Raw genomic sequence first — 27,780 nt, 5'->3', positions numbered from 1 at the left:
ATGAAATAATGATTTAAAAATCTGTGACTCGAATCTCCCATCCCTATGAGGCAAGCTTGGTGAGGATCACTCATCTACACTTCATACCAGGAGATAGCCGGATAGCCGGTCAGAAATGTTAAGTGCTTTCCCTAAGGTTGCACAGCTGACTGGGACCTGAGCCCGATAGAAGCTCAGGTTTCTTGCCCATCTCCTTTGCCGCAGCCCCCCTCATCCTAGGATCCCTCTCTCCTGGGAGTGTGGCTGGGTCAGATCCCAGGGGAGCCTGTGGGCAAAAAGCTCCCACCCTCAGGGTTTCCTTAGGACTCGGAAGAAGCAAGGTACCCCTTGCCACCCGTGGAGAGTGATCATCTGCCCTGTGCCCAGATGAATATCCCCCATGTCAGCCACGCTGGATCTCCATGCTTGAATTTATTACTCCACTAGGTCCCAGAGCCCCTCTGTGAGTATTCCAAGATGTTGTCTCTACCTGAGCCTCTAGTGCCTTCACTGGGCCTTTTCTGCTGGCGCAGACCCTGCTCTTGGTCAGCTCCACTAAGCCTTGGTAGGGAGCACAGAGTGTGATGACGTCCCTGAGATCACCCAGCAGGTAGCCCCTTCTCCAGCTCCATTTTGTCATCAGAGGTGTGTCAATATTACTAAAGTCCTTGGACACACCTCAGTTTCCCTGTTGCAAAAAAGTGTGTGTGGATGGGATGGTCTTGGGGGACCTAGTGGTCTTGTGCCCCTTGGCTTTTTAGGGATGGGGGTCAGGGAGGGGAAGGTCATACTGGGATTGGCCCAAACTGGTGCCCCCACCTTCTCAATATGTGACCTTGAACTTGGCACCACCCCAATTAAGGCCTTGGTTGCCTGACTAGAAAGTGGTAGGGGTGGCCTGGGGTCCTTCTGGGGTGGATGCTGTAGCGTCCTGAGATCCAGGCTCCCTTTGTCCTCTGTCCCAGCAACCCTCCTGCTGCCTCGCTGTCCCTCTGTTTCCCCCTCCTCCAAGGCAAATGGAGGAGCAGCAGGCAGCCTGATGTGATGAACTCAGCCATGAGGTAGTAGTGGGGGAGGCCCCAGCTTCTCTCTTCTTGCTTGACTTCTTTGCCATCAGGGATAGGAAACTTCACTGTGGGCCTTGCCATTCCCATTTCTCACTCCCCCTCCCCTCCCCCCTGCTGCGAAACACAGGAAAATCATAGGCCCAAGATTCATTTTCTCCATTGAGTCAGCAGAGGCCCGTGCTGCTTCTGAGGGGCAGGCAACTGGCTTTTAAATAACTCTCTGCTATTTAATACCCTCCTCCTCCATTCAGTGGCCTGGGCCTCTGGGGAAAGGCTAGAATAAATAAGCTGGATGCGTCCTTCAAAAGTCCTAAATGTTCTTGCTCCCACCTCAGTCTTCCCCCCAACCCCCAACTCCCAGACCATTGGAAAAGATGACTCCTTACTACATCTGTACCTTGCTTTACAGTTTCTAAGTGGTGCCCAGGCTGGGTTTGTTATCCCAGTTTAGAATGGGAAATGGACATTTAGAAAAGGAGAGAGATCCCACTTGACTTTTGGTCTTTGCTGTTGGCTGGCTGTGTGGCTATGGGCAGGTGGGTCCCTGTGCCTCCCTGGGCTTGTGTTTCCTCATCTGTGCTGCAAGGTGGTTCTGCCATTGGGTTGTCATTGGTCCCCTTGGCTGTGTAATGTTATGATTTGCTGTGCTGGCCTAGGTCTCCTTCCCTAATGAAGCTTCTGTTTCTGCACTCCTCTTCAAGGAAAGGCTAAAGAGCAGAGCTGCCTGAGGCTAAAGGCCAGCTAGGGTCTGGCCCCTGGGATTCCACTCTGTTGAGTCAGGGACAGGAGTGGGTAGGGGAGACAGGGAAGGGAAAGGAGCAGAGTTGGGTGCCTTCCCTCCCCTCCCCTCCCCTCCCCTCCCCTCCCCTTTCGTTATTTCTTTTTCTTTTTTTTGTTTTTTGAGATGGAGATTCACTCTTGTTGCCCAGGCTGTAGTGCAGTGGCACGATCTCGGCTCACCGCAACCTCTGCCTCCCAGGTTCAAGCGATTCTCCTGCCTCAGCCTCCCTAGTAGCTGGGATTATAGGCATGTGCCACCACGCCTGGCCAATTTTGTATTTTTAGTAAAGACAGGGTTTCTCCATGTTGGTCAGGCTGGTCTCAAACTCCTGACCTCAGGTGATCCGCCCGCCTCGGTCTCCCAAAGTGCTGGGATTACAGGCATGAGTCACTGCACCCGGCCCCTTTCGTTATTTCTTGTTTTTGCCAGTAGAGGTTGGGACAGACCAAGGGCAATATAACCTGTCTTGGTTCTCTTAAATCCCAAGGTCTCTGCTGCTGTGGATGCAGTTTAATGAGGTGGGAACAAAACCCTCTTCCTCAACTGTGCCCAGGCCCAGGCTCCTGATAATGGAAGTTAGTGGGCCCAGTTCTCCTAGCTTTGCCACTGTTCTGCATTATTCAGAAGACAGGGATTGATATCTCTGTTGGCTATATGAGAACACTGGAAGGTTAAGAGCTGTGCTTGGGGTCATCCCAGATTAATGATGGAACAGGGCCTATAATCTGGGTTTTCTAATTCCTTACTCAGTGTTCTTGCCACTTCCCTGATCCAGGCAGGAAGTTGGGACCTGAGGGATGAGCATAGGAGAGGCAGCTGGTTCTCTAGGGGTGACCTTAGTTTGCCCAACTTCTTTTTTTTTTTTTTTTTTTTTTTTTTGAGACGGAGTCTCGCTGTGTCACCCAGGCTGGAGTGCAGCGGCGCGATCTCGGCTCACTGCAAGCTCCGCCTCCCGGGTTTACGCCATTCTCCTGCCTCAGCCTCCGAATAGCTGGGACTACAGGCGCCCGCCACCACGCCCGGCTAGTTTTTTTTGTATTTTTAGTAGAGACGGGGTTTCACCATGTTAGCCAGGATGGTCTCGATCTCCTGACCTCGTGATCCACCTGCCTCGGCCTCCCAAAGTGCTGGGATTACAGGGTTGAGCCACCGCGCCCGGCCTGCCCAACTTCTTTAGCCTCCTCTTGGGTCCTCATGCTCTTCCTCAAATGTACTGAGCCTTCTATTTCTAGAATCACAGAATCTTGGAATCAAAACATTGACTGCTAAGAACCACAGACTCAGAGAGCCATAGAACTGTTGTCCCTTTGAATCAGAACAAAGACTTATGGTGTTGGTAGTATGGGTGGTGGTGAATGAGACACTTAGAGCTTGTGGTAGATTGTTGTATTGATGGTCCAAAATGAATTCTGCCTATCTAAGTCCATACTTTTATGTTGTCCCTCCCCACACTGACTTTGGGTTGGCCGTGTGACTTCCTCTGCCTCTGGTTAACGAGACATCAGCAAATGTGATGCAAGCAGAGTCTTAATAAGTACTTGTGCATTGGGATTCACCTCTTCTTGCTCCCCTGAAACTGCCATGTGTAGAAACACAAGCATGCCTTTTAGAGGAAGAGACCAGAAATAAACCATACCAGCTGAAGACCAACCAGCTCCCTGATGGTCTTCCATCTACCTCCAGCCACCTGAATGACCCCAGATGAGACCAACAGAACTACTCAGCTGACCTGAGTCCAAATTTCTGACTCACAGAATTGTGAACAAATAAAATGGTGGTTGTTTTAAACCACTAAGTTTTGGGGTGGTTTGTTACACAGCAGTAGATAACTGATGCAGAACCTCATCATTGTATGATCTTGGTCATAGATTCAATATGCCCTGACAGTCACAGCATCATGGAACCCCAGGGCCAGAAACGAACCACTGATGTAGAATCCAAGGAACAGAAGAGTCCTGAAAACACCTTAACTCCCACCCAGTGGTACCCTCTCCTTTCACTGTCAGACCACGTGACCACTCACCGTCTTTCAACATTAAGCCCTTTCCCCACCCACAGATGTCCCTTATTCTTTAGCATTCTGCCCATTCTGTCACACAGTCTTCTGGTTCCACCCCTCAGCTGGCTTCTCAATCCCTGCTCTAGGAAGACTTCCCATATCGATCTGTTTGCTGTGGTCCTGGGAGCCAAATGTGGACTTTGTGGAAAGTAGTCTTAGTATTCATCCCAGTTCCTAGCACGGTGTCTGGCCCAGAACTTATCTTGAGGACAACAACAAGCACCACCAACCACTTCTCACTTTCTGTCCTGTTGCCTCACAACTGGCAGTCCTGGATCTGTCCGTGGTCCTGAACGTCTTTTTCCGTCTTGTCACTGTCTGCATCAGACTGGCCACTTCCCACATTCCCCAAATTCCATTGTTTCCCCCTCCCCCATATATAGATCATTAGCCTGGACTATTAAATGCAAAATAATATGTGGTGATGATGATATATATTAATTAGGATTAGTTTCAACTATATGCGTCAGGATGCCCAAATGAATTTCTTAAATGATAGAGAAATAGAAGTTCAGTTTCTTTTTCTCTCATGAAAGAAAGTCCAGATGTAGTAGCCCAGAGTCTGAATGGTCTCTCCAAAGTCATGAGGACCTCACATCCTTCTAGCCTCCCACTCTGCCTTCCCGATAGTCCTCATTGCCATGGTCCAAATGGCTGCTAGAGCACCAGCCTTTCCTCCATGGCAGATGGAGGAAAGCTATAAATAACGGTACCCCCTTCCCTTCGTTGGCACTCTCTATACTTTCATTCAACACTTTCACTTACATAAGCACACCTAACTAGCTTTAACAGGCTAAGTAAGATAATGTGTCCAGCAAAAAGTTATGGTCGTTATTACTGAAGAGGAAGAAGAAATAGCTATTGAAAAGCAACTACAAATCTCTGATATTAGTAACGGAACAGAGGTGTTGATGGTGACAGAGATTGTGGTATAATAGTTGTAGTGTTAGTAATGGTGATGGTAATAGTGGTGGTGTTGGTGGTGGGAGAGTGGGGGTGATAATGGTGATGGTAGCATGGATGGTGGTGAATGAAGCTGGTGGCTGGTAAAACTCAGATCCAGGAGCACACCCTCCCTTACACATTAGCCTGGACCAGGAGAATACTGGGAGATGGACCTGGTGACTACAAAGTGTCTGAGCCTTGGGGCCTGCTCCAAGCCATGCGGGAGTGATTTCTGGCACCCCTGCTATTTGCACTTCATCAGTTACAAGCCTCCCTCCTTCTTGGGTACAAGTTATCCCCAGCAGAACATGAATCAGATTCCCCCATCTAGTCTAGAAATAACTCTGGAATGAAAATTTTACGCCTTAGGGATGTGAAGCAGGAAGGGCAATATTGGACTTCCATTTATTAGACAATAAGCACTGATGGAATTTGTGGTTATAGTCAAGGAAAGCTTTGCTGTGAAATACACAGAGAAACACATGGACATGTAGCTTCAGAAATAGAATCAAGTCATTACAAAAACAGAGAGAGTTACAGAGATGGAGAAAGAAACAGGCCCACAATCAGAAACCAACAGGCACAGACACATTAGTCTCACAAGGATGGCCAATCTGTCTCCCCAAAGAGATAAGGATACCTGGCCATCTTTTTGTTGTTGTTGTCTGTTTGTTTGCTTGCTTGTTTGAGACAGGGTCTTCCTCTGTCTTTAAGACTTGAGTGCAGTGGTGCAATCATAGCTCACTGCAGCCTTGAACTCCTGGGCTCAAGCGATCCTCCTGCTTTAGCCTCCCAAGTAGCCGGGACTACAGGCACATGTCACTATGCCTGAGTAATATTTAATTTTTTTTTTGTAGAGACAGAGTCTCACCATGTTGCCCAGGCTGGTCCTGAACTCCTGGTTTCAAGCAGTCTTTCTACCTGGCCTCCCAAAGTGCTAGGATTACAGGTATGAGCCACTGCCCCTGGCCCACTCAGCCATCGTACTCCAATGGAAAACTTTCATGTTACCAGCTGGGTCCTATGCACTGAAGATACCTAGGAGCCAGAAATAACAGTGATGAGGGGCTCAGAGGTCAGTAACCAATCACATAAGCGGGCAGTCTGACCTTCCATGCTGCTCTCATCTGCAATGTGATATTGCACTAGTGCACCATGGCCTGCACCAGGCTTTGTGACTGAAGGTGATCAGAGGGGTGAGGCTTGGGTAGGAGGGGGTGTGTCCTCCAGGAAGTCTCCCTCCAGGGGCCCAAGGACACATCTGGAAGCCATTAACAGAGGGACCATCAGGCAGCAGGCTCTGGCTCCAGGTGAGAAGGCGTGATGAGAACATGTGGCAGCCTCCCGCTTGCTGGAGCTGGCACATGGAGGACACCTTGGCACTGAGTAATTCCAGAATCACCCTCTGCCCAGCACTCACCTAGAATGTAGAGCTGTCCACAGGGCGGGCCCTGGAGCTTATCTCCAGAACCTTTGGTGATCCCACCTCCAGTTCACCTCTCGAACCTTTGATGCCAGCTTTTCTGACCTCTGTAGTGGCACTCTTTTTCCAGAAACCCATCCTGATGCCTCCTTTGCCCCTCCCCCCTTAGTCTCTTTCCTTTTCTGCTTCTGCTCAGAGCTCCTATAAGACATTGCTCTGACAGGCCTCCCATTTCCATTGATCTGTGCTTCTTTGGAAGTGACAGCCCTGCCTAGCTTCAGCTGCTGCAGTTCTTCTCTCTGTCCTGCTGGAGCATCTCCATTTCATGGCACTTGCAGTCCTTTCCTAGTGATTGAAGATGTCTGGGTCCCATGTTGGGTCTCAACCCCCTTGCTGCTAACCCTTGGTCCTGGGACTCATATGAATGACTGTCAATTAATTTCCTGCCACTGCAGCACTGGAGCTCCGAGTTCATGATGGAGCCCCGAGAGATTCCACTCTGCAGACAGATCATCTATTACCACCAGCCTGTACCTCCAGAACTGGGGGCTTCTGCCACCCTGGAACTTCTCCCTTCCCAGCATCATGTTGGCTGTTTACCAGGATGTTCTATTCCTGGCTTCCCCCAGTGGATCTGGTTCTAGGTTGCTGGATTTCCCTGACTGCGTTTCAGAATGATAGAAAAAGCATTTAGTCCCAGGTGGCGTTGGGATAACTTCTTCCAAGCCCATACGGGTATAATAGAGATCCCTGGGGATCTCTATGAGTTCGTCACTCACTGGAAGGCTGTGAGTGGGCAGGAAGACCTTGAAGGCTGGCCAGTGCATTGATTATTGGCTGTCCCACATATTCCTGGACATAGGACACGAACCTCAGAACAGATGGGTGAAAAGCAAGTTGTGTAGGCAAGAAGTTCCCTTGGGGCAACCCCAAACTCTGGGTCTCAGCAGCCCCCACAGCTCAGCCAGGATAAGCAGCTCTCACCCTGTCCTTAGCACAAGGACTGACTGTGGTTGGGGCCTTAGCTTTGCCCTGCCAGTGTGTCCCCATCCCTGCCCTGGGGAAGGGAGAAAGAAGCCAGTTGGAAGTTCAGAAAAGGAAAGGCTAAAAAGGAGCCCACAATCAGCACTAATTAGCCACTGGGAGAGAGGAAAGGAGGTCAGAGGACTGAGTCTACTTCTGAAAGAAAGCATCTGGCAGGCAGAACCCTGGTTGGTCATCACCCCCGACTGCCCAGCATGGGCTTGGCCCCACACAAGCCCATCTGACACTGCCCCAGCCCTGCTAGGGGCAGGGCTCCACCTCCGCCCATATACCCTGTTCAGATCTTCAGACCTTCTTCTCTGGAAGAGACAACTGGCTAAAAGGAAAGAGGGAAAGAGGTGAAAGAGGGAGGGAGGGAAGGCAGGCAGATGCGATTGAGCACCCACTGTGTGCAGTGTACTGAGTTGAGAGCTTTGCATACAGGATTATGTTTAATTCTCGCAATGGTCCTGAAATGTGGGTACCTTGGCCCTCAGCCTCCCAGGTAGCTGGGACTACAAGTTTTGAATACAGAGGTAGACACTCAGGTTAAGTAATTGATCCAAGATTACTGAAGAGAGTCTGGTTCAGGCTGTATATGCTGCAGTCTATATTCTCAGTGCTGTGCAATGAGCACTTGGAGGGCAGAGCCCTTGCCCGAATCATCTCTGTGCTCCCAGTGCTCTGCCCAGGCACATGGCAAGTGCTGAGAAGAGCTGTTGAACTTGACAGGCAGAAGAGGCTGAGCCAGGAAAGGACACAAAAAGAGGGAGACGGTGGAATGGTGAAGGTGTAGAGATAGGGTAGAGATAGTAGAGATAGGGTTTCGCCATGTTGGTCAGGCTGGTCTCAAACTCCTGATCTCAGGTGATCCTCCTGCCTTAGCCTCCCAAGTGCTGGGATTACAGGCACGAGCCACCACATCCGGCCAGCCATAATTTTAAAGATGAGGTACTGTGGTTCACACCTGTAATCCCAACATTTTGGGAGGCCAAGGCAGGAGGATCACTTGAGGCCAGGAGTTTGAGACCAGCCCAGGAAACTTCAGGAGACCTTGTCTCAACAAAAAAATAAAAAAAGATAACTGGGCATGGTGGCACACGCCCGCTGTCCCAGCTAGTCAGGAGGCTGAGGTGGGAGGATCGCTTGAGCCCTAGGGGTTGAGGCTGCAGTGAGCCATGATTGCACTACTGCGCTCCAGCCTGGGTGACAGAGCAAGACTGTTTCAAAAGAAAAAAAAAGAAAACGAGGAAACTGAGGCATAGAGAGGGTAAGTAACTTGCCTAAAGTCACAGTTGAGTTGGAGGAGGGCTGGGATGCCTCCCCTGGCTGTTTGGCTCCAGGCCTGCTCTTAATCATTATGATCTCCTGAGAGGAGCGGCGAGAAGCTTGCCTGCCTGCACCCCCCAGCAATTAAGGACCCCTTGGTATTGTGAAAAATGTCAGTGGAGTGTGTCTGATTAGGCTTATCAGTGCCCAGCATGGGACACATGTGTTTTTAAGATGGATCACCATTATCCCTGGCTGAAGAATTGCATGGGGTTTTCTAATTACAAATTATTCCTGCTGGATTTCATTATGCTTCCTCTTGTACTGGCTTTTTGTATTTTCATTAATCTCATAAAACTTTGAAAATCATGATCAGCCAAGCTTATTTTCTAGGTCTTAAAAATATATAGTTAAACTTTTATTAAGACACAGTATTGTTATATTTTTTAAAAAGTTAATATTTGACTCAATATTACAAAACAGCAATTAGTTGAATTTTACCATTCCACAATTATAATGAGTCAGAAGAGAAAGCTGAACGTTTATCTTCCTATAGAAAACCTTCATTCACTCAGAAACCAAATTTTCTGTGGTAGAGAAAAGTTTTCACTTAAGTGTTTTAAACTGTTTTCAGCCAACAACCAAGTAGGCAAGAAGCCTGTGTTAATTTCATAATTTCTAACTGAGACTTTTCACTGATCACTGAAAATTCTTCCAGTTTAACAGCATTAACAAAGACAGCAGAAAATGAATGGTATATATCATTTTAAAAAGAAGAATATAGTTCAAATCCTAGCTAGGAAAAAAAAAATTTAAAGAAGAATAAAGCGTAGTGATCACCAGGACCAAGCCTAGGTTTACTTAAAAGAAGTCAGGCTAATCTCTCATTTCTCTTACTTTGGGAGAACCAAAATTGCAATAGATCAGGGGTCTGTTGAAGTCTTGAGAATCTTGATTTCAAAAAGGCAATTGGAACGTCTGCCAAGTGACTTTTTTTTTGTTTTTGAGACAGAGTCTCGCTGTGTCGCCCAGGCTGGAGTGCAGTGGCGCAATCTCGACTCACTGCAACCTCTGACTCCTGGGTTCAAGTGATTCTCCTGGCTCAGCCTCCCAAGTAGCTGCGACTACAGGCACCACCACGCCCAGCTAATTTTTGTATTTTCAGTAGAGACGGGATTTTACTATGTTGGCCAGGCTGGTCTTGAACTCCTGACCTCAGGTGATCCGCCCACCTCGGCCTCCCAAAGTGCTGGGATTACAGCGTGAGCCACCATGCCCAGCCTCCCAAAGTACTTTTATGGCAAGCTACAGTCGGGATCAAATTGTGATACACTAGGGGAATCCCTGGCTGCCTGGACAGCAGGTGGTGGAGAACAGATAAGTGGATCAATGGCAGCTTAGAGGGAAGACTAGTGCCCTGCTCCGGGCTTGGTCCTCCCTGCTGTCTTGCTCAGTCTGATGTGTTTTTTCAAGGACTTGGATTAGGCCAAATAAAGCATGCTTATCAAATCTCGGGGGGAGAGTGATTATGTCAGACAGCAGAACTGGGTTTCAAAATGATCTGGATTACCTTGGCCCATAGGTGATGACCATAGGTTCATGTTCATGGAGGTAAATGTCAGGTCCTTATCAGGGCTCAAAGGTTGGGCTGAGGGAGAGGAGAAGGAATTATTGAGCACATACTTCGTGCTTTATCCTAACGTAAGATAACTCAGTTAATAGTAAAAACCTTAGGAGGATGTTGTTCTCCTTTTATTTTTTTTTAATTATAGATTCAGAAGGTACGTGTGCAAATTTGTTAAACAGATATTTTGTGTAATGATGAGGTTTGGGCTTCTAGTGTATCCATTGCCCAAATAGTGAACATTGTACCCAGTAGATAATTTTTCAATCTCACCCACCTTCCACCCTGTTCTCATTTTATAATGGAAGAAACTGAAAGCCAGAGAAGCTGAGCATTTGCTCAGGTCACATAGTAAGAGATGGAGCTTAGATCAAAGCCAAGGCCCATAAGACTCTTAGGTCCATCTTCATAAAAAGTTCAGGATGGAGGAAACAGCACTTAATAGCAGTTTATGTGGAAAGAAAACAAAACCACACATTTATGTGATATTAGTCCTGAATTCATATGCTAAGTCTTCTCTGAGCCTCTCTTCTGGGGACCATCCTTGAGCTAGGCTCGGGGTGCAGAGATGAAAACTCACAGCCCCTAAGCAAGTTGAGCTCCTGGTCTGGGAGAAGAGCAACCAACACTAGAACAGGTGAATTTGACAGTGCTGGGCATACAGGATACTGTGGGAGTCCAGAGAAAACCTGAGCCCTCCAGAAAACTGTAGAGGAGGCAGTGCCTGGCCTGAGACCTGAGGCTGGATGGCTTGTCTGGGAGTCCAGGGAGGACATGGATTGTAGGTCCCGGCAGGTTGACCCAGTCTGGGCCTCACTTCTGCCCCTCAGTGGTGAGGGGCACTGAGGCCCCGGAAGGGGCAGAGCTGAGGGAAGGAGGTTTGCCAACTCTCCAACAGAAATGTAAGAAGAGAGCAGGAGGGGGCGGGGCGTGATGGCTCACACCTGTAATCCCAGCACTTTGGGAGGCCGAGGTGGGAGGATCACTTGAGATCAGAAGTTCATGACCAGCCTGGCCAATATGGTGAAACCCCATCTCTACTAAAAATACAAATATTAGCTGGGCATGGGTGCCTGTAATCCAGCTACTTGGGAGGCTGACGCACAAGAATTGTTTGAACCCGGGAGGCAGAGATTGCAGTGAGCTGAGATCGTGCCATTGCACTCCAGCCTGGGCGACAGAATGAGACTCTGTCTCAGAGAGAGAGAGAGAGAGAGAGAGAGAGAGAGCGCAGGAGGGGAGTGGGAGTTCTGGAAGGCATCTGAGAGCCAGGCGGGGACACGCCTCTGTGGACGCTGGGAGGTTCTGGGACCTTAGCTCCAGATAGGCCAGTTACTTTGTAACACCCCACTGTGTCCTGCAGCTGATCCTTCAAGTGAGAAGGGCTAGAGACTGGTGTTCAGGGGCAGTGAGCACGTAAACAGATGTCCTGGGAATCATTTGGAAGAGGAAAAGAGGGCATCCCAGGTCCTTGTGCTCACAGGAAAGACAATCTGAATAACACATGGAAGTTTCTAAGGTGGGGAATGAGGCCAGGTGGGCTGGAGACAGGAGGTCAGGAGACAGAGAAGGGGGTTGTTGAGATACAACTGGCACTGTCAGCAAAGGCCAGGCCATGGTGGGCCTTGCAGGCCTTGAAGATTTTAACCTTTGTCTCAAAGGCAAGGAGAAGCCATTGGAGGCTTTTAAGTAGAAATGTGACATAATTTTGTTTGCATTTTGTAAAGATCACTCTCACCACATGATTGAAAGAGGTGAAAGGCGATGGTGCTTGTGCTGGGTGGTGGTGAGGAGGTGGGGAGTGGTGGGTGGGTTTGAGATACTTGGGGTCTCATGACAGGCTGGATACAGGATGAATGGGAGGGATGGGGTTCCTGCCCTGTGGGTGGTAGAATTGACAGAGGGAAGACCAGGTGTGAGGTGGCAGACAGGGTGAACTCAGTCTTGGTCCTGATAAGTTAGGGATGCCAAGACATCCAAGTGGAGACATTGACTGGGCAGTGGGATATTGAAGCCTAGAATTCAGGAGCCATGTCAGGGCTGGGGGTGCACAGCTGGGATTTGCCAGCACTTAGAGGATAATTGAAGCTACAGACCCACCATACCTGTATATTCAAGGCCCTTCTGGGTCCCCTAGCTGCTCTGGGAAGCCATTCCTGACCCCTACGCCACTGCAAGGCTAGCTTAGGGCACCCTCCAGCTCCCTCTGCTTCCCGGTGGTGGTGTCTTACCCGTTTCTGCCACCTGCTCTCTGCCTGCCCCCAGATGGCGCGCTCCTGAGGGCAGGGACCACATTCATTCCTGCTTCCCCAGAGCCCAGCACAGGCTGTGGCTCAGAGAGGCATTTCAGCAGTTTGAGTAGAGTGGGCTGCCAGAGAGGGAAATGAGCTTCCTGTCCCAGAAGGCATGAGAGCCAGGGCTCTACAGCCAGGGGATGAGAGAGAGCCCTCCATTCAGCAGATGTCCTTTGGAGTCTAGTTTTCCAGGATCTGAGTCACCTCCCCAAGGGAAGAGGAAGCGTTTTCACCTGAGTCCATGGTCATTCTGTGGCCTCCTCCAGAGAGGTTTTTAGAGGCTGTGCTGAGCTCAGCAGAATGCCCTCCTCCTGCCACCAGCCTCTTTGGCCCTGAAGCTGCCACCCAAGCATAGATGCCTTGCTAGAGTTTAGCAGAAGCTGCTGAGGTGGCTCTGGTCTGGATTGTTAGGGTTGGCTGCTTGCCCTGCCCAGCCTCCTAGACCTCAGCCTTGGCCTGGGCCCTCCTCCTCCCTGCCGCCTCTGCTTTACCCATGGCATCTCTTACTGCAGTGGCTTAGCTACCGGGACCGAAGTGGGCCTCAGCCTAGAGATTCTAGGGGCTCGGCAGGGAGTGTACTGGGAAGGAGAAGGAGAGGGAGGAGCTTGGTGAAGAAGCTGGGAGGGAGAGAGAAGGGAAGAGGTTTGGGGGAGAGGAGAAAGAGACACAGAAAGTCAGCACTGGGCTGGGTGGCCTTGAGGTTACCAGCTCCTCCCTAGATTTGCCCAGGAAAAAACTGAGAAGAGAGGGGGCCTGACTTAACTAGAGGATGCACAGGGCACCAAGAATCCTCCTTGCACTTGGAAGGGCGAGAAAGGCCAAGAAAGGCAGAGGGCCCTGGAGGCCAGGGGAGGTCGCGGCAGTGCAGGGAGGAAAGGGGGCTGGGGGCTTGCCACTCAGACAAGAAAGATACCGAAGGCACCAGGGAGAGGCCCACAATTCACACAACTGAGCAGCCCTGCCCCATTTGCAGAGGAAGGTGAACCTTGAAGCCTGGGAAATGAGAGATGAAACCAGCAGAGAGGAGGATTCCAGCTACCGGAGCTGGAGTCCTCATAGTGCAGAAGGGCTTGATAACATACACGTTGTTACAAGACGTGGGCACACTGGGCTCTTCCCACCCTGGTTCTGAGTGGTCGGCCGGAGATAACCGTGGTCACTGTGCCCTCATGCTGGCCACACCAGCTTGGTTAGTGAACGCTGCAGGAACTGCCAGGCTGTCCCAGAAAACGCAGAACTACTTATGCTTCCAACCATGATAGGATATGACTATGAGAACTTGAAAGGACCAAGGCATGTCAGTACCGTCACTAGGGTAATATCTAATTTATGCTTGTTTCTTTTTCTTTTTCTTTTTTCTTTTTTTTCTTTTTTGAGACAGATTCTGGCTCTGTCGCCCAGCCTGGAGTGTAGTGGCAAGATCTCGGCTTACTGTAACCTCCACCTTCTGGGCTCGAGCCATCCTCCCACTTCAGCCTCCTGAGTAGCTGGGATTACAGGCGCTTGTTACCACATCTGGCTAATTTTTGTATTTTTTGTAGATTCAGAGTTTCACCATGTTGGTGGGACTGGTTTCGAACTCCTGGGCTCAGGCAATCCACCCATGTGGGCCTCCCAAAGTGCTGGAATTACAGGTGTGAATCACTGTGCCCGGTCTATGCTTGTTTTTAAAATAAAATTTATTTTACTTTTTTTTTTTGGTGTAAAAATTTGAAAAACAGAAGTTGAAAGAAAAATAATTATGCTCATAGTCCCACCATCTAGATACTTTTTTTGATGGACATCTTTCCAGTCTTTTTTCTATGCATATTTTCTTCATAATTATTATAACACTGCTATAATCCTTAAAATGATTTTACAGCTGGGCACGGTGGCTCACGCCTATAATGTTAGCACTTTGGGAAGCCATGGCTGGAGGATTGCTTGAGCCCAGGATTTCAAGATCAGCCTGGGTAACATAGTGAGACCTTATTTCCACAAGAAATAAATAAAAATCAGGCCGGGTGCAGTGGCTCACACCTGTAATTCCAGCACTTCGGGAGGCTGAGGCGGGCGGATTGCCTGAGCTCAGGAGTTCGCGATCAGCTTGGGCAACATGGTGAAACCCCGTCTACTAAAATAAAAATAATTAGCCAGGCGTGACAGCATGTGCCTGTAGTCCCAGCTACTTGAGAGGCTGAGGCAGGAGAATTGCTTGAACCCTGGGAGGCGGAGATTGCAGTGAGCCGAGATCGCACCACTGCACTCCAGCCTGGGCAGCAGAGCGAGACTGTTTCAAAAAATATATATTTATATATATTAGCCGGGCATGGCGGCATGTTCCTGTAGTCCCACCTACTTGGGAGACTGAGGTGGGATGGTCACTTGAACCTGGGAGGTCAAGGCTGCAGTGAGTCGCACCACTGTACTCCAGCCTGGGTGACGGAGTGAGACTCTGTCGGAAAAAAAAAAACAAAAACAAAAAACCCAGCCAAACAAACAAAAAACTGTTTTTTAGCTGGGGTGTGGTGGCATGGGCCTGTGGTCCCAGCTACTTGGGAGGCTGAGGTGGGAGGGTCACTTGAGCCCAGGAATTTAAGGCTACAAAGAGCCATGATTGTACCACTGCACTCCAGCTTGGGTGACAGAGTGAGATACTGTCTCAAAACAAAACAAACAAAAAAACAGGTTTACGTTATTTTTATTTATGATTGTTAAGGTAAAGTGTGCTCTCTCTCTTTTTTTTAATAGGGAAGTACAGAAAAACATTAGAAAGCTAAAAAAAAAAAATTACTCATGATCCCATCAGTCATCGTGTGAAGACGTTGGAGTATTTATTTCCAGTAATGTTTTTGTGCCCCACACTTTTTAAAAAATGTGTACAAGTGCTTTGTGTTTACAGTTTGGGAGGCAGCATAATGTGTTTATGAATAACAACAACAAAACCCACCAGTTTTTGAGTCCTGGCTTCATCAGCTACTACTAGCTGAGTGACTTTGGGAAATTTATTTCACCTTTATTAACCTCAGTTTCCTCAGCTGTAGAATGGGAGCAACCATTACCTAGCTTATAGAGTTGCCTTGAAAATTTGTGTATATACTATACAGCCATAAAGAAGAACAAGATGTCCTTTGTGGGAACATGGATGGAACTGGAGGCCATTATTCTTAACAAACTAACACAGGAACAGAAAACCAACTACCACACGTTCTCACTTATAAGTGGGAGCTAAATGATGAGAACGCATGGACACATAAAAGGGAACAACACGCATTGCAGCCCATTGGAGGATGGAGGGTGGGAGGAGGGAGAGGATCAGGAAAAATAGCTAATGAGTACTCGGCTCAATACCTGGGTGATGAAATAATCTGTACAACAAACCCCATGACACAAGTTTACTTATGTAACAAACCTACACATGTACCGCTGAACTTAAAAGTAAAAAATAAAAAAAAGAAAAAAATAAATTGTGGATATAAAACTCCTGGCAAGGCAGAGGCCTTGGAACCCTATATAGTGCTGGGCCTTTGCTGTAAAAAAACAAAAACAAAAACAAAAACAGCTCGTGGCAATGAATTGAGCCCTTAGTGGGTCCTCAATAAAGGGGCAGCGAACATTTGCCACATTTTTTTTCTTTTTTTTTTTTTTGCTGCATAGGACTAATCCGTTGCTTTGTATTTTGAGTAAATCTCCCACTAGGTGAGGCTTTATGGAAACTAGGATCCCATCTCCCCCTTCAAAGTCAAACGTGGCCAGATACTCTTTCACTTCCACTCCCTGCAATTTGGCCGACAGAGTGCCTGGCTCAGGATTTGATGTGAAAATTGGTGAGGCTGGGAGGAAGCTTCATTAGAACTCATTGTGCTTTTGTCATGCCACAGTCTGGATATGCAGTGGGGTGATGTTCAGAGGCCAAGATCATGCTGTTGGAGACACTGGAATCAGCTGTTCCTATGTTATGAACTTGATTGTGAATTCAGCTGTTCATTCATCTCCAGCTTTCTCATCCATTCTGAGATGCCTGGTGGAACTTTCAATAGGTTTTTTCTGTTTTGTTTAACCTGAGTCAGTTTGTTGCTTGCACCACAATGGTTAGTTCTTATCCACATATTTATTTATTTATTTTGTAGAGACAGGGTCTCACTGTGTTGCCCAGGGTGGTCTCAAATTCCTGGGCTCAAGCAGTCCTCCTGCCTTGGCCTCCCAAAGTGTTGGGATTACAGGCATGAATCACTGTGCCCAGCCAAGGTTAGTTCTTAAATCTTTCCAATAATAAAGTAAATTTGAAACATTAGCTTCAATTTCCAGCCCAAGTTTTCATGCAGAAAGGTCCTGGGGGATATGCTAGAAGTACCATTCTCTGTGCTGGCCTTTTGGACAAAGAACAGGATGACCCTCAGATCTTTGCCTCTCTGCTTGGTCCAGAGCCAGCCTGGAAAGGGGAGGTGCTCAGAGAGGGCTGCTGATGGAAAGAGTAAAGGAGGGAAGGGAGAGAGTACAAAGAAGATTTCCATGTGAAGAAGAAAGCTCCTGAAGGCAGCTTAGGTGTGGTGCATTTGAATTCCTAAGGCTCTTGGGCCTCTACCCAATGAATCCTGATTCCAGCATCCTGGAACAGTTCCAACTCATTTTCCCTTTCTGATCTCACATCCTCCCATGTTTCCCAAGGATGGCACTGCCCAATATAGAAATCCTGAGTGCCATCCAGGACACTTCCCTTGATCTCTCTTCCCCAGCATCCAGCAGTCCTGGTGAGTCCACCTACTAAACATCTCTCAATCCATGTCTTGCCCCCATCCCCAGGGTTCTAGTTTATCCTCTCATCCATCTGCATTTCTCCCCAAGGCCCTGGATTACCGTAAGATGTATCCTTGGGAGGCCAGGTAGTTGTCAGGGGCAGGCCCCCAGATGTCAGCTCCCCTCTGAGCAGCGAGACTGCTTGTCTGGATATCTCCGTCCGTAGGCAAGGGGCTGTACACAGGTCTAGCCAACAATTGGAGCCCCAGAAATACCATGTCTGGCCTGAATCTGACTTGGAGCCAAGTTGGTACTAACCAGCTTGAAAAGAGGGAATATTTGTGTGTCCTTCTAGAGTCCCCATGGGTGCAGGGACTGAGTCAGGTTCATCTCTGCTCCCCCACTCTCACCCCACCCCGGTTCTAGCATGGGACATGGCCTGCCATCAGTGCTTAGAAAGTGTGGAATGACAGTCTGGGATCATTGTCTCAATCCTTTCTTGGCATCCCATCAAAAGTGAGACCTAAGCCTGCCTACCTATCCTACCTTGCACCCCCCATCCCTACCTCACTCTCCAGGCTCCATCCACAAGACTCATTCATAGTTCTCTGAATGCGTGCCAACCCACCTCACCCACCATGCCACTGTACATGCTTTTCCCTCCACCCAAAGCCTTCCCTCAACCAGGTCAGCTTGAAGACCTCCCATGAATCCATCCTTCCTTTAAGGCTCAGGGAGTGCAAGTGCTGCCTCCTCTGGGAAGCCTTCTGGAACTGGCCTTGGGAGGCCTCCCTCCCTTGTGCTGTCTCCGGGCCTGCCCATGCAGAACTCTGTTTGCCACTTGGCATGGAGTGTTGTGAGTGTGTGTCCCCCCACGAAGCAGTACCCCTGAAGGAACCAGGTTTGTTTCCTTCTGTACCTCCAGGGTCTAGCTGGTACCTAGCCCAGAGGGAATGCCAGGACATGGTAGTTCCTCTTCACTCATACCCACTTTTTGGAGGCAGATGATGCAGCTAGAGAGGTTGCAGGGCCTTGAATGCCAGGCTAAAGAGAGAGGCTTGGCTAGATTTGCATTGTTCAATGATACTGGTGGCTGGGACACCCTCATTTGGGGACTGGACAGTGATTTTTTTCAATTTTGAACCTCTTCCAGCCCAGAGGACAGGGATTAGTTCCTTAGCAGGAAGATAAAAGATGAGCCTGAGCTCATGACTCCCTCCTCTCCTGGACTCCCTTTCCCCTTCTGCATTCACTCTCAAGTCCCAGAGTCCCTCTCTAAAGGCCTGGGATCTGGAATCCACCCCCACTACTCAAGGACCAAGTCCAAACCTCAATCCCCAGTTATGTAAGTGAATTATCTGCTGTCCCCAACCAGCGCCAGCCAGATCTCCTCCTCCTCCTAATTGATTTAATCTTCTCATACCAGAGAGTGGGGCCGGGTTTGGGGAGATGGTGTTGATCAGAAGCCAACACATCAGTGACGTAGACTCATTAATTACAGAGAATCTGGGTCATGGATTGGCTCTTAGTGGCTCTGATCCTCCTCCTCCTCCCTAGTCATTTGGGTCTATGAAAGGACATTTTCAGCAACTCCTCATTCCTCAAGCCCCTGTCCTACATATAGAGAAAGACAAGGGTCCCTAAGACCCTGTCTGTCTCTTAGATCCCCCTAACCCTTAGCTATGAACAGAACTTCCCTGCATTCCAGTTCTGAGTACAGGACATAGATAAACCTAATTCATTGAAAAATGAAGAGATGAACAAACTATTTAACTTTAGGCTGGGACGATACCTTAATTTACTTTCCACACCAAGCATGCCTCTACTTTGCAGCTTCCTGGATAGAGGATGCCCAGACCCTATTTGTACACCCTCAGGAATAGGGAGCTCACTGCCCTGGGATGGTCCTTCCCTTGTGTGATGACTCCACCTAGGAGAAAGTCCTTTTTCACATGGGGCTGGGATACCAGCCTGGTGACTTCCCCTCGGACCCAGCTCTGCTTCCGAGGACATAGGGCATGCCCCAGGACAGCCAGCCAGATCCTGGGACACAGTGGTTGCCACTACTGAGTTTGCTTTTCTCCAGGCTGAACACTTAAGGTTCTTTCACTGGTTCCTCAATTGTTGGACTTTAGAGATTACTCTCTACTGTATCTCCTATGTGCATATCTTAGTTCATTTTTGTGCTACTATAACAGAATACCTGAGACTAGGCCATTTATAAGGAACAGAGATTTATTTCTTACACTTCTGGAAGTCTAAGATTGAGGGGCCCACATCTGGTGAGGGCCTTTGTGCAGCGTGATCCCACGGCAGAGGGGAGAAGGGCAAGAGAGGGTGTGTGTGAGAGAGAGAAAGAGAGATAGAGAGAGAAAGAGAGAGAGAGAGTGAGCAAGAGAGGGCTTGCTTTTATAACAAACCCACTTTTTCAATAATGAACCCATTTCCGTGATAGCAATATTCATTCCTTCATGAGGGCAGAGCCCTTATGAACTAATCCCCTCTTAAAGGCCCTACCTCTCAACACTGTTTAATTCAGTTTCTAACACATGGACTTTGGGGGACACCATAGCAATGCACAAGCTTTGGATGGCATCATCTATTCAGAGGTACAGAGCAGAGCACAGATTCCAGGGAAGTGTGAACAGCTCAGGGCAGGATAGAATCATCACTTTTTTTGGTCTTGTTATTAGATTTCCACTGATACAGCCTGAAATTGCCTGAGATCTTTGGGGGTGTTAACACACTTTGACTCAGCTTAAGCACAGAGTCAACTAACCTCCATCGTAACTTTTCTGGCACCAGCAATGGAAAGTTTCTGTGAAAAAGATATTAGGAACATCTCCATGTTCCCCCAACAAATAATTCTCTCCACCTACTCTGACATTTGTCTTTCCAGACAATGATGCAATTATTCATCTACTTGTTTGCCCATGCAACTACCCAACCACATATATATGCAGGTTTGTTACATAGACAAACATGTGCCATGATGGTTTGTTGCAACCTATCACTTAGGTATTATGCACCATATGATTAGCTATTTATCTTGATGCTCTCTGTCCCCTCACCCTCTGACAGGTCCCAGTATGTGGTGTTGCCCTCCCTGTGTCCATGTGTTCTCATTGTCCAGCTCCCACTTATAAGTGAGAACATGCATTAACCAACTATATATTAACCCATACATTTACCAGCCCAACTAGCCGCCCACATTCCGTTCCATTCATCTGTCCATAGAACACTCATTCACCTGTCCAACTACCCACTCATCCACAAATCCACTTACATTTAATCAATTTTCTACCCTCCTATCCAATGATATACTTCCCTATTATTCATCCATCCATTCACCCACCCACTTACTTACCCACATATTCATCCCTTCATCTACCCTCTCTCCCAATCACCCATACACCTGTATTCATCATCCATCCATCCATCCATCCATCCATCCATCCATCATCCGATTTTTTTTTTTTTTTGAGATGGAGTTTTGCTCTTGTTGCCCAAGCTGGAGTGCAAAGGCATGATCTCAGCTAACTGCAACCTCCGCCTCCCGGGTTCAAGTGATTCTCTTGCCTCAGCCTCTCAAGTAGCTGGGATTACAGGCGTGCACCACCACATCTGGCTAATTTTTTTTAGTTTTAGTAGACACAAGGTTTCATCATGTTGGCCAGGCTGGTCTCGAGCTCCTGAACACAGGTGATCCACCCACCTTGGTCTCCCACAGTGCTGTGATTACAGACATGAGCCATCATGCCCAGCCCATCCATCCATTTTTTTTTACTGAGATTCTATGGCGTGTCAAATCTTGTGTTGAGTATTTTGTGCGTGCGCTCTCTCTCTCTCTGCCCTTCCTTTTCTTAGGGGAAGGAATAGGAGCAGATAAAGCAAATGGTGTGAAATACTATAAAATAGGAACAAAGAAAATGCTTTGGAGATTTGGAGGAGAAAGTGGCTTCTGGATGAGGTTATGGTTGCCTTCCTGTCAGGGGAGACATTTGGTTTGGGCCTTGATAAAACAGCAGTATTTGGATATACCCGAGTACATTGGAAGTCATTCCAAGTAGAAGAAGCAAAACATCAAAGACAAGGTGCCTAGAGAGCAGCATTCATATCTTATGCTTTATATCCCTCCTAAAGTGCCTAGTAGAGAACTGGGCACACTTCAGCAACCTAATACATACTTGCTGATTCATATTGTCTCTCTCTCTCTCTCCTTCTCTGACAGGGGCACCCCCAACACTTAATTAAGGTGAGAATTCACTCTTTCTCTTTAAAAGATTCAAGAGTTGCCTTATAGATCGCCTTGGGCAAGTCACAAAACCTTTCTGGGATTCTCTGAGTTTGGGGTTGATTTTCTGTCTCTATCAGGTGATCCTTTCCCCATAATCTTAATTACTTATGCCATGCTCTCTGTTCTCTTCAGAGAGATTAGCATTTACACATATGTTTAATGTTATTTTCTTTTGCTAACACCAATTAATGTAATCCTATCTGTTTTTAACTTCCTTAGCCTCGATCTTCAGGCAAGAAAGTCTGTGATATGAATGAAGGGGTAAGTTTGTGGAAATAGCATTGGGGTAGAAGCCAGGAGCCATGAATTCAAGCCAGCTTTGCCATAAGCTTGCTGTGTGACCTTGGGCAAGTCCCTTTCCCTCTCTGTTTTAAAGGTTTTCCACTATAGCACATTAGCACTGAACTCAGCATCTGATATTGTCTAGTCCAATATACATCTTGCAAATGGAAAAACAGGCTCAGAAAGAAAGGGCACATGACCTGTTCTAGATCATATCTGGATTAGTGGCAAAGCTAGGACTAAACTAAACTTCCCGACTTCCATTTTAGGGATTTCTCTACCCAACCACCACATTTCAGCCTTCATTCACAGCCTCTGTATATCTCAGAGACAGCTTCATCTCCCATTTTCATTCCCTAGGAAGAAACGTGTGAATCTTCCAAGTGTTCTGTCTGTTTTACTGATTCATGCCTGGGTGGGGGCTGGGCAGGCAGTATTTAAGAGCAAGCATTCCCAGCCTGACGGAGTTAATTATGTTCATCAGGAAGGGAGAAGAGAAAGGAACAAGGCGCTCTGGTTATCTACTGGGCTTTAATCAAATTGAGAAGAGAGGAAATCCATCACCCAGGGGCTGAGGGAGGTGGAGACCTTGGCTTCCGCTGGCTCCGCGTCCTGTAATGGGTTGGGCGCTGTCCAAGGTGCTGACATCTTCACTTACTGCTCTGAGTTGCTGGGAGGAGCTGGGAGAGGCCCCCTCCTGGCCAAGGGACATCAGCTCTTAGAAGAGGGTCCAGAAGAGACTTAGAGAGGGTGTGGGCATGTTGGGAGAGGCTCGAGTTCCTACTCTGCCTCCTGAACCTTTTCTTTTCCGTATATTTGTCTATCTGCTTTAAGAAAAATATTTCTTCTTATGGCCAGAGTCCTGGGTTGGGATAGAGGGAGGGAATACACAGACTCCTTGCTGTCAGGGAGAGGGGCCCGAGCCTGAGGGTGGAGGTACAGTCCTTGAGGACTTCCATATCTTTTTTTTTTTTTTTTGACTTAGTATTGCTCTGTCGCCAGGCTGGAGTGCAGTGGCACAATCTCAGCTCACTGCAACCTCTGCATCCCGTGTTTAAGCGATTCCCCTGCCTCAGTCTCCCGAGTAGCTGGGACTACAGGCGCACACCACCACGCCTGTCTAATTTTTTGTATTGTAGTAGAGATGGGGTTTCACCATGTTGGCCACGATGGTCTCAATCTCCTGACTTCAGGTGATCTGCCCGCTTCAGCCTCTCAAAGTGCTGGGATTACAGGCGTGAGACACTGCGCCCATCCGAGGACTTCCATATCTTAAAGGGGAGATGTGGCTTCTGCTTGTGTGAAATCGTTAGTCCAATGGCAGAGACATATACTTGCCTTTGGGAGTTTGTTGATCTGATGGAGGAACTTTACTGTACCTCTAACTCTACTCAAGTATGATACAAGGGAACATTGGCCCATGTCTACATGGAGCCTCCAGTCTGATGGAGAAGACATGGTCTTCTACTGTAAAATTCCCAGTCTCATTGAGGAGCCAAACTCTTGATTCAGGGGGAAATCTCACATATAATCAGGGAGACAGAATAGACAGATAAGTTACAGGTCTGTACAGTAACAAGCCAAGGAACTCATATCTTCACATTTCACACTCAAATTAGGTTGTTGGTGTTAGAGATTTAGTGTCAACCATGGAAAGCCTCCTGGAAGAGGCACATTTGAGTTGGGTTAACGGGAAAGGAAGGGACATGTGTCTCTAGACCTTGGGTCACGTGAGAACCATAACCATGTCTTCCCATTTTTTATATTCCCTTTGAAATAAGTATAAGCCTCGTCACAGTGAAGACTCTTCCTTAATAAACAACAACCAGCAGGTAGAGAGTAATGTACCTCTTTGGTAGGCTGGGAGACAGCAGAGTGTGGATGGGCTCAGAATTAGGGAGGAGGGTTAGTTGGGACAGAAAGCCTGAGGCTGGGGTGGGAGAATGATGGTGAAATGACAGGATAGGCAGAAGGAACAGCCCAATGTGTGTCCAGGCCACTGAACCACAGCATTTGGAGTAACTCCCTTGTATTTCTGGAGCTGGTGAGAGACACTTTATTGAATCTTGAATTGTTAAAGCTAGAGACCATTACATTATAAAATCATAGGCTTCTCAGCTTCTAGAGCTACACAATTATGGAAAGTTCTAGTATTGAAATCATAGCATCTTAGCAGGGAAGAATCACAGAAATTATAGAACTGTAAAATATTAGAGCCAGAGAGCCAAAACTCCATATTAGACAATTTTAAAATCCAAGAATCTCAGTGTTAAAAAGGAAAAAGAGAACTCAACAATTTATTGATCCTCTCTATTTGCACTGGTTATGATGTTAGGAGCACTCTCATATGTTATCCCATTTAATTCCTACCACAAGTCTTATGTCATTCAGTCCCATACCTGTTCAAACCTTTGTCAGTAATACTGCATTATCAAACACAAGCTTGCATAACCTTTATGACATGGGAGTCATCACATCTGGGCATAGCTCTGCCCCCTGCCAAATGGTGCTAGAAAATTCTCCCTTACGTAAGTTGCACTCTATCTCCCTGTCGTGCTCCCACACCGGTCCAGTTCATGTCCTCTGAGCTACACCGAGTAAGTCTAATCTCCTGCTCACATGACAGCTTTTCAGATGTCTAAAGACAGCCCTTATTTCTTTCTTCTCTAGGCTAAGCTGGCTTGTTGATCATGTAGCTAGAAATGGGACAGCAAATGAAAGAATATTTGAGCTTAAGAGGCCCTTAGAGGTCACCTTGTCTGGATACTTCCTTTTACTGCTAGGCAATATGGCTTTATAGTCAGGATCCTGGACCTCATGTTTCTGGGCCTCTTTATTTTATCCCTAAAATAAAGATAATAGTAATACTGCCATAACAGAGGTGTTGTGAAGATTGAATGAGATGATTCAAGGGAAGCTCTTAGAAGAGCGCTGGACACACAGTAAACAGCCAATAAATATTAGCTGTAATCACTGGAGGCCCAGAGGGGGAAGGGACTTGCTCAAGATCGCACAGCAACTCAGAGGCAGAGCTGGGGTTAGACCAAGGACACCTGCCTCCCAGCCTGGGCCCTTTCCCATTCCACTCTTCCCTCTGTCTTCCTCAGAAAAAGAAAATAGTCCCAGAGGGGACCAGGATACTTCTCACTGAATCATTTAGGATGCAAGGAAGAGGTCACCTGCTTTAGAGTGGCTTAAAATTTTTGTTTCTTAATGAGGCCAGAAGAAGGTGGTACCAGGATTGGTCTGCTGATTCAACAATGTCTTTGATGACCCAGGCATTTCCCATTCTGAGCCTTGAGGGTGACTACCCCTGTGATTGCAAGAAGACTGAGTGCCATCAGGAACCATGTCCTCCCAAGCAGGGAGAAAGGGCATGGTAACAAAAAGGGTGTTCTCCTTTCACATCATCCTCTTATCCAGGAGAGAAGCTTTCCCAGCAGACTATCCCCAAACATGTCATTGACTAAGACGAGGTCACATGTCTACTCTTGGACCACTCTCTGGCAAAGGGGAAGGCATTTCCATTGCTGCCTTGGATCATGCCTTGGCTGAGCACCTTGCTATCGGAATGAAGAAGAGAGCATTTGCCATGGGAAGGCAACCAATACCACCTGCCATACTCACCTTCTGTTTTCTCTCTGGATTGCCCTCCTACCTCCTCTCCACCTCTGCCAGGAAGTCTTCCCTAGTTGCCAGGCCCTTGTCTAGGACACCCTCTTCTAATGTAATTGAACGTTCTTTAATTCAAGTTACATTTCACTTTGCCAAAGATCTCTTACCTTATCGTGTCCAGATCTTGTCTTCTCAACCAGGCTGTGATAGGTCATTGCAAGAGTTATAGCAGTGACTAATGAATAAGAACCTATTGTGGGTCAGGCACTGGCCTGGGTGCTTGTTGTAACCAGCTTCTAAATGGCTCCCAATGATCCATACCCCCTGGTATTCATGCCCTTTTGTATTCCCCTCCCACATTATACCAGGGTTTGTCTATGTGACCAAGAGAATATGGCAAGTTATGGTATGTTAATTCCAAGATTAAATCATAAAAGACACATGGAATCAAAGCTTTTGGTCAACTGCCAACAGGGTACAGAGGCCCAACAACAATCATCGAATGAGCTTGGAAGTGGATCCTCTCACTCCAGTCAAGCCTTCTGATGACTGCAGCCCTGGCTGATGCTTGACTACAGCTTCATTAGAAATCCTCATGAAGATCCAGCACCTTCCAGTTAGCCCATCTGTGGGTTCTTGACCCTCAGAAATTCTATGAAATAATAAATATTTGTTGTTTTAAGTTGCTAAACTTTGTGGAAATTTGTTTTTTAGTTTTGGGGTTTTTTTTGAGGCAGGGCCTTGCTCTGTTACCCAGACTGGAATGCAGTGGTACAATCACTGCTCACTGCAGTCTTGACTTCCTGAGCTCAAGCAATCCTCCCACCTAAACCTCACAAGGAGCTGAGACTACAGGTGTGGGTGCTACCACACCTGACTAAGTTTCTTTTTTTTATTATTTTTTGGAGAGATGGGGGTCTCTCTATGCTACCCAGGCTGGTCTCAAACTCTGGGGCTCAAGTGATCCTCCTGCCTCAGCCTCCCAAATGGCTGGGATCACAGGTGTGAGCCACTGTGTCAGCCAGGAAATTTATTACTCAGTAGTAGATTACTATATTGCTACTTTATCACATTAAATCCTCTCAACAATTCTGATGGGCGAAACTTATTTCTCCCTTTTATAGATGAGAAAACCAAGGCTCAGATGAGTGCAGTGACTTCCCATGCCTGGTAAGTGGCAGTGCTGGGATTGGCCCTCCTGTCTATTGGATTCCAATGCAGAGGGACCTGGGTTCTGTTTTCCCAGCTGAAATGTCCCCAGCTGCAGGATGAAGGCTGAGGAAATGGGGACATAAAAAGGAAGCCTCTTTCTCTGATGTGTTTTCTCTCTTCCCCCCTTTTTTTCATCCCAACCACATTAGTTAGTACTTACTACATCTATTGTGTATATGTGATTCAGGGACAAGTAGGTTTATTAGCAACAACATGGGAGTCTTAGGAGGGGGATACCTGGGCTCTTGAGTGACCTTGGGCAAGTTTCTGCACTTTTCTGGGCCTCCGTTTCTTTACCTACTACATGGCAATAATAATCCCTTTCCTGACTTCTTCACCAGGAAACCATGAGGATGGCGTATAAAAGGACTGTGTAAAATGTGAAATGTAGTGAACATGAAAAAGTTTGTTTGGACTAAGGAGCGCCCCTGACCTAGGGCTCAGACCTATACAGCCACCTCTGTACAGAGGTGAGGGCTCCTTCTCCTCTCTCACCTGGGGCTAGGTTCAGGAGATGGACAACACTGAGTGGCATTGAGAGCGTCAACCCACTTCTTCAGCCTCACCCTCCCCAAGCCTTCTCTCTTAAGCCATGCTACAGCCATACTAAACTAGTGGAAATACCCCAAGCCTGCCAGGAGGTTTCTGTCTACTTTGTGCAGTTTCTTCTGCCTTGACACCCTTCCCAACTTCTCCCCTTGGTGAGTTCCCACTCATCTTTCAAGACTCGCCTTAGATGTCCCACTTTTAGGATGCCTCTCCTGACCCGGGTACAGTCCTCCTACTTCTCTTGATTGTTGCATCCGCCTTCTGCCTGAGCTCTTGGCCTTCAGCTTCTCTTTCCTGCTCAAAGACCCCATGGTGCAACCAGTGACTTTTCCAACATACAAATCTTGTCATGTCACTCCCTGCTTAAAATAACTGGCCAATGGAATAATCCATCAATCAATGCTTCAGGGGTTCCTCCTTGCCCTCAGGAAAGCGTCCACACCTTCGGCTGGATCTCCATGCTTGGTCCCTGCTGGTCTTTCCAGCCTCTGCTCTCTTCTCTCTCCTTATTGCCCTGCACATGCAGTGCCCTCCAGCCACATTGCTCTTGTCACTATCTCAGACACACCTCTCTCTATCTTTGCTCATCCTGTTGTTTTTCCTGCCCATTCCCACCTTGTCCACTTGAGGAAGTCCTGCCTAATC

The 27,780-nt window shown here is 47.7% G+C and overlaps 1 long non-coding RNA gene across 1 annotated transcript; it reads left to right on the top strand.

Annotated features, from left to right (window-relative positions):
- Window positions 1-5,699: 5,699 nt before the first annotated feature.
- LOC144334377 (uncharacterized) lies at window positions 5,700-25,973 on the top strand. Its single transcript, XR_013404164.1, has 4 exons — window positions 5,700-5,780; window positions 21,412-21,435; window positions 21,697-21,738; window positions 25,849-25,973. It is a non-coding gene; the product is annotated as an uncharacterized LOC144334377 (long non-coding RNA).
- The last annotated feature ends 1,807 nt before the right edge of the window (window positions 25,974-27,780 follow it).

This window comes from Macaca mulatta, chromosome 14 (genome assembly GCF_049350105.2).
Source record: "Macaca mulatta isolate MMU2019108-1 chromosome 14, T2T-MMU8v2.0, whole genome shotgun sequence".
In the NCBI taxonomy this organism is placed as follows: Eukaryota; Metazoa; Chordata; class Mammalia; order Primates; family Cercopithecidae; genus Macaca; species Macaca mulatta.
Note: the sequence above shows the minus strand (reverse complement) of the source record. Positions and strands in the feature narration are given on the sequence as shown.